This window comes from Staurois parvus, unplaced genomic scaffold (assembly GCF_062004578.1).
Source record: "Staurois parvus isolate SC_StPar_1 unplaced genomic scaffold, SC_StPar_1.0 ptg000257l, whole genome shotgun sequence".
In the NCBI taxonomy this organism is placed as follows: domain Eukaryota; kingdom Metazoa; phylum Chordata; class Amphibia; order Anura; family Ranidae; genus Staurois; species Staurois parvus.
The window spans coordinates 1,324,037-1,341,852 of NW_028318053.1; the positions used below are offsets into that span (position 1 = coordinate 1,324,037).

Genomic DNA, 17,816 nt, shown 5'->3' on the forward strand with positions numbered 1-17,816 from the left:
GGTTACAGCACATCATCTCCTCCCTGCCTGCATGCTATGGACTGGGAAGGTGAAAAGACCCACAAATAAACAGAAAACGCCTAGGAATTCTAGGACTCCTGGAATCAGTGGCAGTGGTGGGGGGATTGGATCAGTGGTAGTGGTGATGGGGGGAAGGGATAAGGGGCAGTGCTGAGGGGGTGGGATTAGTGACTGTGTTGGTGCGGGGATGGGATCAGTGGCAATACTTGGGGGGATGGGGTCAATGGCAATACTTGGAGGGATGGGATCAGTGGCAGTGCTTGACATGGATGGGATCAGTGGCAGTGCTGGATGAGGATGGGATGTGACATTTCTACATCCCACCAATGTAAGGGGGGATTCACATTGACCACCAGTGTAAGGGCAATTCTGCACTTACCACCAATGTAAATGGAAATTTACACTGACCACCAACGTAATGGGGAATTTGCAGTGACGACCAATGTAATGAAAAATTTACACTGACAACCAATGTAATGTGGGATTTTACACCAACAACCAATACATTTTTACACTGGCCACCAATGTAAGGGGGAATTTACACTGACCACCGATTTAAGGGGGGCTTCTACATGGACCATCATTGTAACGGAGGATTATACACTGACCACAAATGCAAGTTAGGATTTTTTATTTACTATCACTGTAAGGGGAATTACACTTACCACTAATATAATAGGACTATTCATAGTGACCACCAATGTGAGGAGAGATTTACACTGACCACCAATGTAAGGGGGACATTCACACTGGCCACTAGTGTGAATAAAAGGATTCTACACCAAGCCCCAATGTAATGAGAAGATATACTGTACACTGACCACTAATGTAACTGAAACATTTAAACCACAAGAAAACCAATGAACTCGCAGTTGTGCTGATCCTCACTGCCCAAATGTGGCTGATGTATAGAGTTGAATAGTAGAAAACAGTTTAACTGAGACACAGGTTGCTGCAGCGCTCTGGACATCCGCCGATGGGGCAGGATAGATCTGGCAAAAAATGACAAAAAGAGAGCGCCAAGCTGTCCTAGTGTAACACCGTTTATTTAAACAAAATTACTTAAAAGCTGAATTCAATATATTCACATGAACTGGTAAGAATAATGGACACTTCAAGATGTAACATGGCCACCTCTCCTGGATTACCACGGTTGCTGTCCTGGTCAAGCTGTCAGAGCTGCACTGTGAGACAGCCTCAGTCATTCCCATCCCTCTGTGACCAGCCTTAGAGGTGGCCCACCACTATTTACAGTCAGGTCCATAAATATTGGGACATCGACACAATTCTAAAATTTTTGGCTCTATACACCACCACAATGGATTTGAAATGAAACGAACAAGATGTGCTTTAACTGCAGACTGTCAGCTTTAATTTGAGGGTATTTACATCCAAATCAGGTGAACGGTGTAGGAATTGCAACAGTTTACATATGTGCCTCCCACTTGTTAAGGGACCAAAAGTAATGGGACAATTGGCTTCTCAGCTGTTCTATGGCCAGGTGTGTGTTATTCCCTCATTATTCCAATTACAATGAACAGATAAAAGGTCCAGAGTTCATTTGAAGTGTGCTATTTGCATTTGGAATCTGTTGCTGTCAACTCTCAAGATGAGATCCAAAGAGCTGTTACTATCAGTGAAGCAAGCCATCATTAGGCTGAAAAAAACAAAACAAACCCATCAGAGAGATAGTAAAAACATTAGGCGTGGCCAAAACAACTGTTTGGAACATTCTTAAAAAGAAGGAACGCACTGGTGAGCTCAGCAACACCAAAAGACCCGGAAGACCACGGAAAACAACTGTGGTGGATGACCGAAGAATTCTTTCCCTGGTGAAGAAAACACCCTTCACAACAGTTGGCCAGATCAAGAACACTCTCCAGGAGGTAGGTGTATGTGTGTCAAAGTCAACAATCAAGAGAAGACTTCACCAGAGTGAATACAGAGGGTTCACCACAAGATGGAAACCATTGGTGAGCCTCAAAAACAGGAAGGCCAGATTAGAGTTTGCCAAACGACATCTAAAAAAGCCTTCACAGTTCTGGAACAACATCCTATGGACAGATGAGACCAAGATCAACTTGTACCAGAGTGATGGGAGGAGAAGAGTATGGAGAAGGAAAGGAACTGCTCATGATCCTAAGCATACCACCTCATCAGTGAAGCATGGTGGTGGTAGTGTCATGGCGTGGGCATGTATGGCTGCCAATGGAACTGGTTCTCTTGTATTTATTGATGATGTGACTGCTGACAAAAGCAGCAGGATGAATACTGAAGTGTTTCGGGCAATATTATCTGCTCATATTCAGCCAAATGCTTCAGAACTCATTGGGCGCCGCTTCACAGTGCAGATGGACAATAACCCAAAGCATATTGCAAAAGCAACCAAAGAGTTTTTTAAGGGAAAGAAGTGGAATGTTATGCAATGGCCAAGTCAATCACCTGACCTGAATCCGATTGAGCATGCATTTCACTTGCTGAAGACAAAACTGAAGGGAAAATGCCCCAAGAACAAGCAGGAACTGAAGACAGTTGTAGTAGAGGCCTGGCAGAGCGTCACCAGGGATGAAACCCAGCGTCTGGTGATGTCTGTGCATTCCAGACTTCAGGCTGTAATTGACTGCAAAGGATTTGCAACCAAGTATTAAAAAGTGAAAGTTTGATTTATGATTATTATTCTGTCCCATTACTTTTGGCCCCTTAACAAGTGGGAGGCACATATGCAAACTGTTGTAATTCCTACACCGTTCACCTGATTTGGATGTAAATACCCTCAAATTAATGCTGGCAGTCTACAGTTAAAGCACATCTTGTTTATTTCATTTCAAATCCATTGTGGTGGTGTATAGAGCCAAAAATGTTACAATTGTGTCGTTGTCCCAATATTTATGGATCTGACTGTACATATGAATGCTGTTTTTTTACATGTGAATGCTGAGACAGTCTGCATGTGCATCATGGCAATAGGGCAGAGGTGGACAGCATAAGTGACAGCATTTCACACTGAGATATCGGGACACAGCATGGGATGAAGACTTCAAGGGACAAGGGAATGTAAACTGGGACAGTTGGTAAGTATGGAGCAGCTGCTTTGGGCCCCACAATAATGACTGGACCAAGGGTAGCTGCCCCTTTTGCTCCTCCTTAAAGCATGCGCTCTCAAAAGACATAGTGTTGGGTGCCTACGCAGTCAATCATGAAGCTTGATTGATATTATGAGGAGTGGGGGAAAGGTCCTTTAGGCTCCCTTCACACCTATGCAGTTTGCTTTTTTGTCTGTTTTGCAGGGCTTTTTTTAGTTTGTTTTGTGTTTTTGTACAAGCGTTTTTGATGTATTTTTGATGAGTTTTTACCGAGTTTTGCATTTTGTTCAGTTCTTTTTCTTTGTGTTAAAGTGTAATTTTTTTGCTGGGCAGAATAAAAATTCAAACGTGGCAAAAATGCACTACCATGCATTTCAGTAGCTTCTCAGTTGAACGCTATTGTAGCAAAAATGCTGCTTTTTGCTTTTAAAAAAGTAAAGGTAAAAACAAAAAGTAATCAATGTAAGTGGGCTATGAGTGAACCTGTTACTTAAGCTGGATTTGCATCAACAGTTTCTTTTTTTTTTTTTGTTCAGCTGGTTAGCTAAACAAAAAAAAAAATGAATTCACATTCCCTTAAGCGAGGTGGTTGGAGGAATCCTTACCGCCGTACTACTGTGTTCTGACAGCATAACTCCTCTTCTGCCAGAATACACTGAGTAGCAGTACAGCTGATTGGCTGCAGTGGCTGATCGAATTAAAGTTTTTCAGCAGCCTTGTTTGACAGAAATTGATCTACCAGTTGGCTTTTGCAGGTCAGGGAAGGCCACACACAGAACAAAACTGACTGGTCCCTGCTGAACTGGCTAAATTTCAATCCATGTGTACCAGTTTTAGTCTTGTTTGGCAAAGTACAAAGTCACTTTAAAGTGCTCCTGTCAGAAGAGAATGATGTTAGTTGTCATTGCTAATTCTTCTTTTGAAACTGTTGATTTCTTGGCTGTTGTGGTGAAGCTTTGGCTTCAACATTTTCTGAGTCACAAGTACTAGCTTCCTATGAGGCTAATGCAACCGCACAAAAAGTCACAGGACAGCAGTAACCATTCTGGCCACTTGAAAATAATTACTATTATTACTGAATTTTTCCTCCAATGTGTTTCACCTGTACTAAGAAAACATTTTAAACATGCCTTTATCTAAGTTTATTTTCATATTAACAATTATGTTCTTACATATTTAGTGGATTAGTTTGTGTTCTCATATTTAAAATAGTTTAAAACACATCTTGAAAAAAATAATTGTGAAAGACTGTAAACAGAATGATCTCTAGTATCTGTTTTCTGGTTTGTTCAGTGTTTTAAAACCTTTGTGTGCCTAAAGTGCCCCGTATTGTATTCTAATCTGTGTCTGACTCAAAACTATTTTGCAATAAGATCAAATTCTGTATTCTATTATGTGCACCAATTAACACCTCTTGCTTTTAAGTGTGAGCCTCAGACTTCCTGTATCCTTTAAGCATTGAAGTAAATCAATATTCTACCACCTGGACAGTGAATAAACAGAGTATATCTCAAAATGCATTAAAGTTGCCTATAAATGGCCTGAATAGGCCTCTGAGGTGCCCCTGGCTTGTTTTTTACATACTACGAATTTCTAACAGATTGAACACATGAGTCATTTCTGAATTCCTTCAAGACCTATACATTGTGTGGCTATAAGCAACCTAAAAATAACAAGCATTTTAGATGCCAGAAACTGTGAATGGTCGCTAATGGGGTTGGGTTGGCACAATTGACCTGAGTTACTGCACATATGCACTTTAAAAATCCTTAATGAAAAGGGCTTGCAGGCCACCCTAGTTCATTGTGGACCTAACAATTAAAATGACCATGTCAAGGGAGGAGATAATCCAAATAAAACAAATAAATGTGCCCTTCAAGAAAAGAGATCTTCTACTCACCTCTGCCATGGTATGCATATCCTACTTCCCCTCTGTTCCATCACTGCAGCCTCCAAAAATGTCTTCAACATTTGATGCCTGATACTTGTCAAATGCCCATGGCCCCTTCCGTACTTTGGTTCCATCCTCCAACCCCTACATTTCTGTAATACCTACTGGTGCATTGGGCACAGGCATCAACACTTCCGGAAGTGTTAAATGTTGAACACACTGACAAATTTTGCAGTTCTGGAACAGAGGGCAAAGTAGCATACACAAGCTGATGGAGAGGTGAATATAAGGGTGCTTCTCTTGCAGGGTAACCTTTTACATACCTTTTACTGTTCCTTAAGTTATTATTGTTAATCTAAAAGATAAAAGTTTCCACAGACCATATCCTCAAATACCCAAAGGTTCAGTTTTCCATTTGAATGATAATTAGTCTATTTAAAACTGGTTCTTTCAATGAGGCAACATGTTTTCAGGCTACACAGCCATCTTCATCATGAAGACATAAACATTTTCAACATACACTATATTGCCAAAAGTATTGGGACACCCCTCCAAATCATTGGATTCAGGTATTACAATCACTTCATACCATGGCCACAAGCACCTAGGCATGAAGACAGCTCTACAAACCTTTGTGAAAGAATAGGTCACTCTCAGGAGTTCAGTGAATTCAAGTGTGGTACCGTGATAGTCCAATAAGTCCATCTGTGAAATTTCCTTGCCAGTAAATATTCCACAGTCAACTGTTAGTGGTATTATAACAAAGTGGAAGCAACTGGGAACAACAGCAAGTCAGCCACGTAAGTCAGCCATCAGAAGTGATAGGCCACGTAAAAGACAGAGGGATCAGCGCATGCTGAAGCGCACAGTGTGCAGAAGTCGCCAACTGTCTGCAGAGTCAATAGCTAAAAACATCATGCGGCCTTCAGATTAGCACAACAGTGCATAGAGAGCTTCATGGAATGGGTTTCCATGGCCAAGCAGCTGCATCCAAGCCTTGCATCATCAAGTGTAATGAAAAGAGTCCAATGCTTTGGTGTACAGCATGCTGCCACTGGACTCTAGAGCAGTTGAGATGTTCTCTGGAGTGACAAATCACACTTCTCTGTCCGGCAATCTGATGGACTTGTCTGGGATTGCTAGGAGACAGGTACTTGCCTGACTGCATTGTGCCAAGTGAAAAGTTTGGTGGAGGGAGGACTATGGTGCAGGGTTGTTGTTCAGGGGTTGGGCTTGGCCCCTTCGTTTCAGTGAAGGAAACTCTTAAGGCATCAGTATACCAAGACATTTTGACAATTTCATGCTCCCAACTTTGTCTTAGTCTTAGTCTGTAGGGTTCAATATTGAGTTGGCCAACCCTTTTCACTTATAACAGCTTCAAGTCTTTTGTGAAGAGTGTGTTTTCCATAAGCTCATTTGTGAGGTATTAGTCTCCGCTAATTCATCCCAAAGGTGTTCTGTCGTGTTGAGGTCAGGACTCTGTGCAGGCCCGTCAAGTTCCTCCACCCAAAACTCACCCATCCATGTCTTTATGGACCTAGCTTTGTGCACTGGTGCACAGTCATGTTGGAACAGGAAGGGGCCATCCCCAAACTGTTCCCACAAAGTTGGGAGCATGAAATTGTCCAAAATGAAATTGTGTGGTATGCTGACATCTTAAGAGTTCCCTGCACTGCAACTAAGGGGCCAAGCCCAGTTCCTGAAAATCAAACCCACACCATGACCCCCCCCTACCAAACTTTACACGTGGCATAATGCAGTCAGCAAGTACCATTCTCCTGGTAACCGCCAAACCCAGACATGTCCATCGAATTGCCAGACAGAGAAGTGTGATTTATCACTCCAGAGAACATGTCTCCATGGCTCTAGAGTCAGTGGTGGAGTGCTTTACACCATTCATTGCATCCGGCGCTTTGCATTGCACTTGGTGATGTAAGGCTTGAATGCAGCTGCTCGGCCATGGAAACCCATTCCATGAAGCTTGCTATGCACTCTTGTGCAGATCTGAAGGCCACACAAAGTTTGGAGGTCTTTAGCTGTTGACTCTGCAGACAGTTGGCAGCTTCTGTGCACTTCAGCAAGTGCTGACCCCACTCTGTCCTTTTACGTGGCCTACCAATTTGTGACTGAGTTGCTGTTGTACCCAGTTGCTTCCATTTACTGTATTTTTCGCTCTATATGATGCACCTGTCAATAAGACGCACCTAGGTTTTAGAGGAGGAAAACAAGAAAAAAAATATTCTGAACCAATGGACTGCAGACATAGTACAGGAAATGAACAGAGACTGCGGATGTACTACAGGAGATGACCAGAATCTGCAGACATAGTACAGGAGATGACCAGAATCTGCTGACATACAACAGGAGATGACCAGAGACTGCAGTTATAGTACAAGAGATGATCAGAGACTGCAGACCTTTTGGGGAGCGGAGGGGAGGCAGGTACCCGAATTCAACAGGTGCCCACTCTCACTTCCTCTGTCATCGCCTAGGCCAGGGGTAGGCAACCTGCAGCTCTCTAGCTGTTGTGGAACTACATTTCCCATGAGGCATTGCAACATTACAAAACAGTTACAGCTATGACTTGCAGAGGCATGATGGAACTTGTAGTCCTGCAACAGCTGGAGAGCCGCAGGTTGCCTACCCCTGGCCTAGGTGATTGGAAGCAGAAGTTGTCCTCCCTCCCTGTAGTCTTTTGGGACACATGACAGGTCTCAGAACACTACAGGGCCATTCACAAAGCGTAGCACTTATCGCGCATGCGCAGTGGACACCCAGCTCTGAAGCCGCAAGCTGTCACAGCTGGGTGCTCACACTAAAGATGCCGGCACCAGGGAGAGAAGACGGCTGGTGAAAAAAAGCAGTGGTGAGGACACCGCTGGACTAAGGAACATGTAAGTGGCTGTATTTTAAAAGTCAGCAGCTACAGTGTTTATAGCTGCTGACCTTTTTTTTTTGCCACAGAAGAGCCTAGCGAACGCCCCGGCATTATAACAAGGTGGTGCGATGGGGGGAAGGCCGGGCCAGCGCTCCATATTCGCTCCATAAGATGCACAGACATTTACCCCCATTTTTTTGGCGGGAAAAAGTGCGTCTTATGGAGCAAAAAATATGGTAGTTATAATACCACTAACAGTTGACCGTGTAATATTTAGTAGTAAGGAAATTTCACAGACGGACTTATTGTACAGGTGGCAACCTATCACGGTACCATGATTTAATTCACTGAGCTCCTGAGAGCAACCCATTATTTCATAAATGGTTGTAGAAGCAGTCTGCATGCATAGGTGCTTGATTTTGTACACCTGTGGCAATGGAGATGATTGGAACACCTGAATGCAATGACTTGGAGGGGTGTCCCAATACTTTTGGCATATAGTGTATTATACTATGTCCATTAATTGGCAATGGTGTGGCTAACAGTATTGTTACTGAGCCTGAAATTATAATAGTACATAAAATAGAACTCCATCAATATTAATAATATTGTTATTATTATACAGGATTTATGTAGCACCAAGAGTTTGCACTGTGCATTTACAACATGAGGGCAGACAGTACAATTACAATACAGGAACTTAAACTTGAGTTGTTAGGTGGTGGCAAGATAGGCTTCTCTGAAGAGAAGGGCTTTCAGGGATTGCCTAATAGTGGGGTAGGAGATAGTTGGACAGACTGGGGTACGGAGTTCCATAGGATGGGAGAGGCTTGCTCGGTCGATTGTAAACCAGACGTTCAAGGAGTCTGGAGGAAAAGGAGAGCAAGGAGGTGGGGCATAGGTTGTTAGTAAATAGTATTGACTTGCCTTAAGGGGTAGTCAAACATCTACACTTACCAGTTCTAACGAAGTGGTCCCCATCTACGTCCCTTCCTATGGTGTAGGGAAGAAAGACTCCCAGATAGTGCTTGAAAACGTTCATCCTTTCCCTTTATATCTCCACTGCAAGATTGATGTACACAAGCATGTGTTGGACATCATATCCGTCATGTGAAACACTGCCAAAATCCTGTGTGCAAACATCACATGATGTCAAAATCCAGTGTACACACCCAGCACACTTGCCTACTGTACATCACTCACTGCAAGCTTAGTGAAGCACCTCCTTCAAGTATCTGTTCAGGCAACCAAAAAGCCCAAGTAGACATAGATTACAGATGTCAAAGGCAAGGACTGAGAGAGGGAGCAACATGGGAACAACAAAGATGTGGGGGGAAGTTACATAGGACAGAAAGAGAAGCCAGGCACTGAAGTGGGGCTCACCATCATCCCCAGATGCAGAATGGGGATAATTTCCCCATGTGATGCATGCATAGGATGCCCCCTCTAAATGTATAACAGAGAGGAGTCAAATACAGTCCAAGGGAGCACGCCTGCAGTTTACAAAAAAAAAAATATATAATCACGCAAAATATGATATAGCATAAGAATTATTACAAATAAAAATCACACACAACTCTTGTCAGTTTATCCTAACAATCACAGTTAAATGTTCATGACAATTTTATTCTGGTTCAATTTGGAATAACAAGAATACTGGTGGACATAGCCCAACGTAAAGGCAGGAACTTAAATCAGCTTGTATCAAAATTATCTTGGGGACCTACAGTACATGTCTGCTTCTGGGGTGGGGGTAATTTTAATGTTGCTGATAAGGTAAATATGATTGTATATCCATTTTCGAAATTCCTGTTTGGTTTCCCCAAATGACCCGCTGCAAATTAGAATGCTGTATCAGGTACCGTAAATAATTCCCATGGTTTTACATGAGGCAAAATGACTGGGTCTTAAATCTTGCCATTAGGCAAAATCACATCTCTCCCTTCTCTCGCTCAGGGACATTATCTGCAATTGCCACACTTATTTGTCCCCTTTTCCCTGCAGGGGTAATCTCGATCAGCACCTAGGTAATGGCTACTGACCAATTTGTCCCAAATTGATGTTGGTCTTTTAAATACTAAGTGGGTATCATTTTTTTATGGGTATTTTCTTCTGCTAATTGTTTAGCTATAGTTTTCACATATACTACACGCTAATTTTCTAAAGTTTTGCTCTTGAAAATCTGCTTTTCTATCATTGATAATTCACATCATTAACATTCAGAGATTACCTGGGCCAAGCCACATGTGTGTTCAGTGGAAAATAGTTCACCTAGTGAAGTACAGCAAGTACTTACTACAGTAGAATTCACTGTCTGCAAGTCTCTGATCTCAGTAAAAATTCTACTAAACTAGGAAAATTACAGAAACAGTCCATTCATTGTGCATATAATTGCAGAGACTAAATTGGGGGATTAAAAAAAATCACATTCCTTTTCCAGCAATTTGGTTTTCTCCTGCTAAATTCAGCACGATCAGTCTTCTGGTTTAAAGAAACCATAAAAATACAGAATGTGTTGTTAGTATACATTGTAACATATTTCCCTGTTTGCCTTTCTTTATAGAACAATTAAGAAGGTTTATGCCACTATATAAAAAACATTATATACCACACCTTACAGCAAGTATTTAGTGGATTGTTGAGGTATTTGCCCTCTATAGATAGAACCACCTTCCTTCTAGACAACAGTACAATATTTATTTCACAGTGATTCATCATCCTTACTAACATTTTTCCCAACCCTTACCATTTGTGAACTTTGCAGGTATATTACATTTCTGTAAATATAGCTGTTTTGCAACATTTACATTGTTTTCTACATAAACCCTTTTAAATGTGTAGCACTGAGTTCCACCGAAGCTGTTGGTAAATGATGGGTTCTTCTATTGAAGGAAGTGATTAACAGGACTGACAATATTCAAATACAGTGGTTCAAAACCAGCAGTAGAACATAATAGCCAAAGGAGGTGAATGTTTTTTTTTTTCAAGCATCCGTGGTAGTGATCCCTTGTAGATCGCCAACTCGGGGTTCCCAAGTGTGTGGAATCTGCTTCCCACCAGAGCCCCTGATGGTGGGGATGGACTTGCAGCAAGGTAAAACCAGGTCGCGGCCCTCACGTACGCCCAACTGTGGATGCAGAGCTCACTCGCGTGTGCAGGGTAAAGACAGAGGAAATCCAGGAGACAAGCCGATGTCAGGGCGGGCAGCAAACAAGCACAGACAGAATCCGGGGTCTGTACACAGGTAGTCTGGCACAGGATACACAAGTAACAAGTAACCGGGTGCTCAGAGAACTGTGAAGTTGCTCAGGCAATGTGGGCTAGACTAAGCATGTCTTACATAGGCAAGGGAACTAGGAGGCAGGACAGGAAGTGATGAAAGGGAAGGAAATAAAACCCAGAGTTTAGCAGGCAACGCCCATAAAGGAGCACAGTCAAACCACACATGTGAAAGGAATCAGGGTAGGAAAATCACTGCAGCAAGGAGGTAAGCATACACAAGCAAGGCCAACTTGTGACAGTACCCCCCCCCCCCCACATACACACCTCTTACGAGGTCTCCCCAGTAGTTTAGAGCCAGGCTTAAGAGGAACATCTGATGAAAACGTTTCACCAAATGGGGGATAGAAACATCAATAGAAGGAATCCAACACATCTGCTTAGGACCATATCCCTTTCAGTCAATTAGATACAAAAGCTTCCCTCTGGAGAATGTGGAATCCAAGATTTGCTTGATTTCATGCTGATCCATGGTACTCACTGTTGGAGAAAGATGACAAAGAGGACGGAAAAACCTGTTGATGATGTACTGTCTCAGAAGAGAAACATGGAAAACATTAGGGATATTTAAATGTGAAGGGAGGTGGAGTTTGAAAGCAACAGGAATAACCTGGCAGAGGATGGTAAAGGGACCAATGAAACAAGGAGCAAATATCATAGAGGGTACTCAGAAACAGATATTCTTGGTAGAGAGCAAAACCTTGTCACCAGGGAGACATTTTGGATTCACACGGTGATGACCATCTGCAGATACTTTGTACTTGGAAGCTGTCAGATGTAAATTCTTGGAAACCTCTGCCCACATAAGACTGAACAATCGTTGAGCCGCAGGCACCGCAGAAGAAATGGGAACGGTAAATGGTACAGAAGGATGATGACCATACACAGTGAAAATGGGAGACTCACCAGTGCTGGCACTGGCATTAGCATGGTTATTAAGGGCAAACTCTGCCCAAGGTAGAAGGTCTACCCAATCATCCTAATGGGCTCAAATGAAGGTATGAAGAATACCTTTTAACATTCTGGTTGGCTCTTTCAGTATGGCTATTAGACTGCGAATGAAAGGCTAAGAAGTCCAAATTGATTCCAAATTATGTGGCCAAAGCCCTCCAGAAGCGAGCTATAAACTGAACACCTCTATCAGAGACAATGTGCGAGGACATGCCATGAAGACAAAAGATTTCCTTATTGAAGACATAAGCCAAAGTGACAGCAGAAGGAAGTCCTGGAAGTGGAGTTAAGTGGCACATTTTAGAAAACCTGTCCACAACCACCCAGATAATGATGGAGCCCACTGAGGTGGGTAGTTCAGAGATAAAGTCCATTGGAATGCAATGCCAAGGTTCATCTGGAACAGGTAGAGGTAAAAGGAGGCCTGCTGGAGCAGACATGTAGGACTTAGTCTGCACACAAATGGAGCAAGCCTGAACATATTCTTCAACATCATTCCGAAGTGAGGGCCACCAATAATAACGCTACAGGAAGGCATAAGTGCATTGCACACCAGGATGTCAAGAGAGTTTAGAGTCATGTGCCCATTTGAGTAGCTTGGAGCGAAGAGTGGGGACCAAAAAGGTCTTTCCGGGTGAGATACGTGAAGACTGAAGACAAGTGGTGGCCAGGATATGATTGGCAGAAATAATAGGTTCCAGTTCAACAAGACACTCAGTCAGCAATGTCAAATGATCTGGACAAGGCATCTGCGTGGGCATTTCTGGAACCAGGCCAGAAAGTAATGCCAAATTTAAATCTGGCAAAGAAGAGAACTCATCGCTCTTGTCTGGGATTCAAACACCAGGAGGATTGCAGATACTGGTGGTTCTTATGACTGGCATAAATCAGGATATGATGTGGAGAATCCTCTAGCAGATGTCGCCATTCTTGCAGTGCCAGCTTTATAGCCAGCAGTGCCCAATCCCTGATGGTGTAATTGCTTTCAGCAGAGAAGAAGACACAAGGACAGAGCTTACCATCATGCATTTGGAGAAGGACAGCCCCCACTCCCAAAGATGAAGCATTTACCTCCAAGAAGAAAGGCTTAAAAATGTCCGGATGTGCAAGAATAGATGAAGAGAGAGAGAGAGAGAGGTGGATTTGAGTTTGTGGAAAGCCTCGACTGCCTCAGGAGGCCAGGTTCTAAATGTTGGCGCCCTTCTGAGTCAAAGAAGTTATTAGGGCCACCAGGGAGGAATAGTCAGGAATGAACTGACGATAGAAATTGGTGAATCCCAACAAGTGCTGTGTGGCTTTCAGACCAGAGGGCTCAGGGGAAGTTGTAGTTGGCTTGAAGTTTGGCAGGATCCATAAGCAGCCCTTTAGCCATGACTATATAGCCTAGGAAATGAACCTGAGTTTGCTCAAAGAGGCACTTCTCCAACTTTGCATACAGATGGTGGTACCGAAAACATAGAAGAACAGTACATACACTCTGACGATGAGTGTTCAGATCTGGAGAAAAGATAAGTATGGTGTCCAGATAGACAATGACACAAACGTATAGGAGATTACAAAAAATGTAATTAACAAAGTTCTGGAAGATGGCTGGGGCATTACACAAGCCAAAGGGCATTACAAGATATTCATAATGCCCGTCTCTGGTATTGAAAGCGGTTTTTCACTTATCACCCTCACAAATCCTAATCAGATTGTATGCTCCATGGAGGTCTAGCTTTGTGAAAATTCGAACATCCCGAAGCCTGTCAAAATGTTCAGAAATAAAAGGTAGCGGGTACCGATTTTTAATGGTGATGGCATTGAGACCTTTATAATCAATGCAGGGCCATAGCGTATCATCTTTTTTCTCCACAAAGAAGCCAGCCCCAGCAGGAGAATTAGACTTATGGATAAATCCTTTCTGCGGATTTTCCCGTACGTACTCAGATATGGCTTGAGTCTCAGGAATGGAGAGAAGGTAGACTTTACCTCAAGGTGGTGTAGTACCAGGTTGAAGGTCAATAGCACAATTATAGGGACGATGAGGAGGTAAACAGTCAGCATCTTTCTTACAGAAGACATGTTGGAAGGCCTGATAATGCGGAGGGAGCATTGGAGAGGTGGTGATCTCAGCTACGGGTACACAAAGACGTGGGAACACCTTAGGGAGACAAATCTAATGGCATTGTGACAACACTTGGCCAGAATTTCATTGTAAATAAGGTGAATGTTTCTGCAACCATGGAAGTCCAAATATGATGGGACTTGAAGACTTAGGAAGGATGAGGAAGGAGATTTCCTCACGATGAAAAATACCAACATGCATTGTTATAGAGTTAGTTCGGAACCGTAGGGGTCCTAAGGCCAAGGTAGAGCAATCCATTGCAGATACTGATAGGGGCATCACCAAGGAAATGAGAGGAATGCCCAATTCAGAGGCCAAGGATTGCTCAATGAAGTTCCCAGCTGCCCCAAAATCCACATATGCAGAAACCTGATACAAGTGGAGGGCATGGTATGATTGAGAGAAGGTGGCAGAATTCAGGTTCTGGTCTAGATCATCTCCCTCAGAGTGACCTAGACCCGAGAGTTTCCCAGATGGACAGAACAGGACCTTATTATATGACCTTCATCCCCGCAGTAAAGACATAAGTCATGTCAGATGCCAGTATAGTTGCAGAGGTAGGTTGTTTAGGAGATTTCTGGAAAACAGGAGCTAAACAACCCACTGGGGGATGACATGGACCAGCCCTCTCCAGATCTCTCTTCTTGAAAACGGACATCAATTTGGATGCTAAGGTCAATCAAGTCAGCCAGAGTGTTGATTATGGTTCTTCCAGCTAGTTTGTCCTTAATATGATCTGCTAGACCCTGCCAAAAGGTTGTGGTAAGGGCCTCATTATTCCAAACCAGTTCCAAAGCTAAGGTGCAAAACTGAACTGCATATTGACCAACAGTCATGCTTCCTTGATGAAGCTGAAGAAGAGCTCCCGCAGCAGTTGACATCTTGACAGCCACATTGAAGGTTTTATGGAAAGCTTGCTGGAAGGCAGAGAGACTGGAAATAGCAGAATCTTGACACTCTCACAGTGGTGAGGCCCAAGCCAGAGCTTCACCAGAAAGGAGTGATATCATGTATGCCACCTTGGAACGATCAGTAGGAAAATGGTGGGCTGCTAGCTCAAAGTGAATTGAGCACTGATTGATAAAGCCCCGAAAAGCTTTAGGATCACCAGAAAAGCGAGGCGGCAGAGGCAGCTGGAGTTTTGAAGGACTGTTTTCCACTGGAGGAACAGCGGGAGCCGGAGCAACGGGAGCCGGAGCAACAGGAGCCGGAACAGAGGCTGCGGAAGTGGACACAACCTGCAGCTGATCCAAACGGGAGGAAAGTTCCTACACATACTGCATCATTTGTTCATGATAGACCTGCTGGACATCAACTCTCTGCACCAAACACTGAAGTTGTTCCGGAAGAGGCTGCAGTGTCTCTGAGGAGCTCATGGCCTGAGCAAACTGTGAAGCATCTGTGGTAGTGAGCCCTTGTAGGTCGCCAACTCAGGGTTGCCCAGGGCACGGGGTCTAAGCCTCAGCCTGCTTCTTCACCAGAGGCCCTGGTTCAGCCACATCTTGAGTATGTAGTACAGTTTTGGTCACCAGTCTGCAGGAAGCATGTCTTTGAACTAGACTAGTCTAGAGAAGGGCAACAACATTCATAAGGGGGCTGGATGACAGTTATGACGAATTATAACAAAAATTAAATGTAATCTTAAATTGTAATCTTAAATTGCATAACAGGTTCTTTATTATCAAAGTGGTAAGGATGTGGAACTCCTTTCCACAGTTGGTGGTGTCAGCAGGGAGTGTAGATAAAATAAAAAAAAGTTTAGATTTGTTTCTATCACATACCAGGTGCTGAAGGTCAATGGTGATAGGGCTTTCCTTGCAGCTAAACTGCAGACTCCCCTGAAGGAGGAGTCAGACTCAAAGAAGAATAGTTCGCCTGCTGGAATTTGCAGAGATGCTCTGACTGGAGTGCTGTCAGATGATACATCCAAGTATTCAGCTGAGCCACCAGGGTAGTGACTGTTGACAGGTGGCGCCCATGCGAAGTAGCAGGTCTAAGTTCAAAGTTCAAAGCCTAGGTCAGGTACTGGGTGTGGATGAGAGCAAGTGTTGTCAGGAGGATATCCAGGGTCATACACAGGAGAGCAGAGTAAGACAGTCCATTAAACAAGTCAAGGGCAAATCAGGAGGCAGGCAGACCAGGTGCAAGCCAAGTCGGTAACAGGTATCCACAGATGCAAGGTTATCACAGGAACAAATTAAATGGAGAGATTAAATAGCAATCACAAAGGGTGGCTGGCTCCCTTATAAAGGCCGTTTGGTGTGAATTCAGGCTGGGAGTGTACATGGCTGTGCACCAGAGTGCATGCGTGGACCGGCACGCCAGTGAGAATTTATGCGGTCATGTAAGGCACTGGCAGGAACGCCTGGTCTTCGTTAGCCCCTGCTGTGGACAGTACCCTGACAGTTTCTTAGGGAACACAATGTACAGGGACATGGAAAATTGTAGCCACACACTCACACTCAGGTTACGCAGGTTGAACTGGATGGATTGGTGTCTTTATTCAACCTTACTAACTATGTAACTGCCATTGGGAAATATGGACACAATCTGCCGGCTTTGGGGCTTTTAAAACTTTATGTAGCAGCTCCCAACCTCCACAAGAAGGTATCTGTCATCCACAGGCAAAAAGGATATCTTTGCAGTGTTCTAAAGTAATGAACAGTAACAGATGAAGCAATGCCCTTTATATGAGCTTTGCTACATGCATTAATGTCCCCAACAGGTGTATACACAATTTATCTGCAGACAGGGAGGCAAAAGACTGCTCACCACTCTGATGACCAGCAGATGTCCTTCTGGTTGCAGTGTGACCTCGGATGAATGCTCCTTCAGACAGGATGCAGGCAGATGAAGAGTAAGCCATTGTTCTGCTTACTCACTTCTAAGGTGGGGGTCAGGTGGGAGGAGGCCCACAATGGACTTGGTCTGCCTTTCCAGCTTGCACCTTCCTCTGGCTCATGTCTTGGGGTTCTCCCTGCATGGCAGACCTAAAGTATTCCTTCTTAGGCATTCTCACAATTGTACAGCCACCTCATGTCTCCCCTTGTTTCCTCTCTGTTGCATGGTCTGTTCCCTGTTTCCCAGGACCTGGTCTCCCAATCAAAGTCCTACCATTCCTCACCTCTCCCTATGCTCTGTCAAGCCCTGGCAGAAAAGGAAAAATGAGCCGAGATGATTGGCTGAGCTTAAATATCACTGGTAAATGGTCTGTCTCAGCCATCTAACCTGTACATCAGGTTGTACAACATACTTACTGGCAGGATCACTAGGTAAAAGTAAAAGAAAGAAATCTTAAAAAAGAAAATTAATACTGTTACAACATCTAGGAATTGGTAAGCTGAAATATAATAAATGTTTGCTTTTGGGTTTAATACCATTTTAAGAGATAGCAGGAGGAGTTGGAGCAGGAAGTTTGTGTCATTAATAAAGATGGTGACCTGTTAACGATCTGTCCGTACTTCTGAGACGCAGCAATGGCAACAAGGACACGTAAAACCTATATGCAGCCGCCAGAAACATTTCTACAACATTTAGGTCAGCCAAAAGTCTCTGGTATGAACAATTTTCTATCTACAGTAGTTACTAGCATCTGGCCTGTGCAGG

At 43.6% G+C, this 17,816-nt stretch overlaps 1 protein-coding gene across 1 annotated transcript in view; it reads left to right on the plus strand.

The window, feature by feature from the left end:
* SLC9A3 (solute carrier family 9 member A3) overlaps positions 1–17,816 on the plus strand; it is a 442,722-nt gene that overhangs the window by 114,523 nt on the left and 310,383 nt on the right.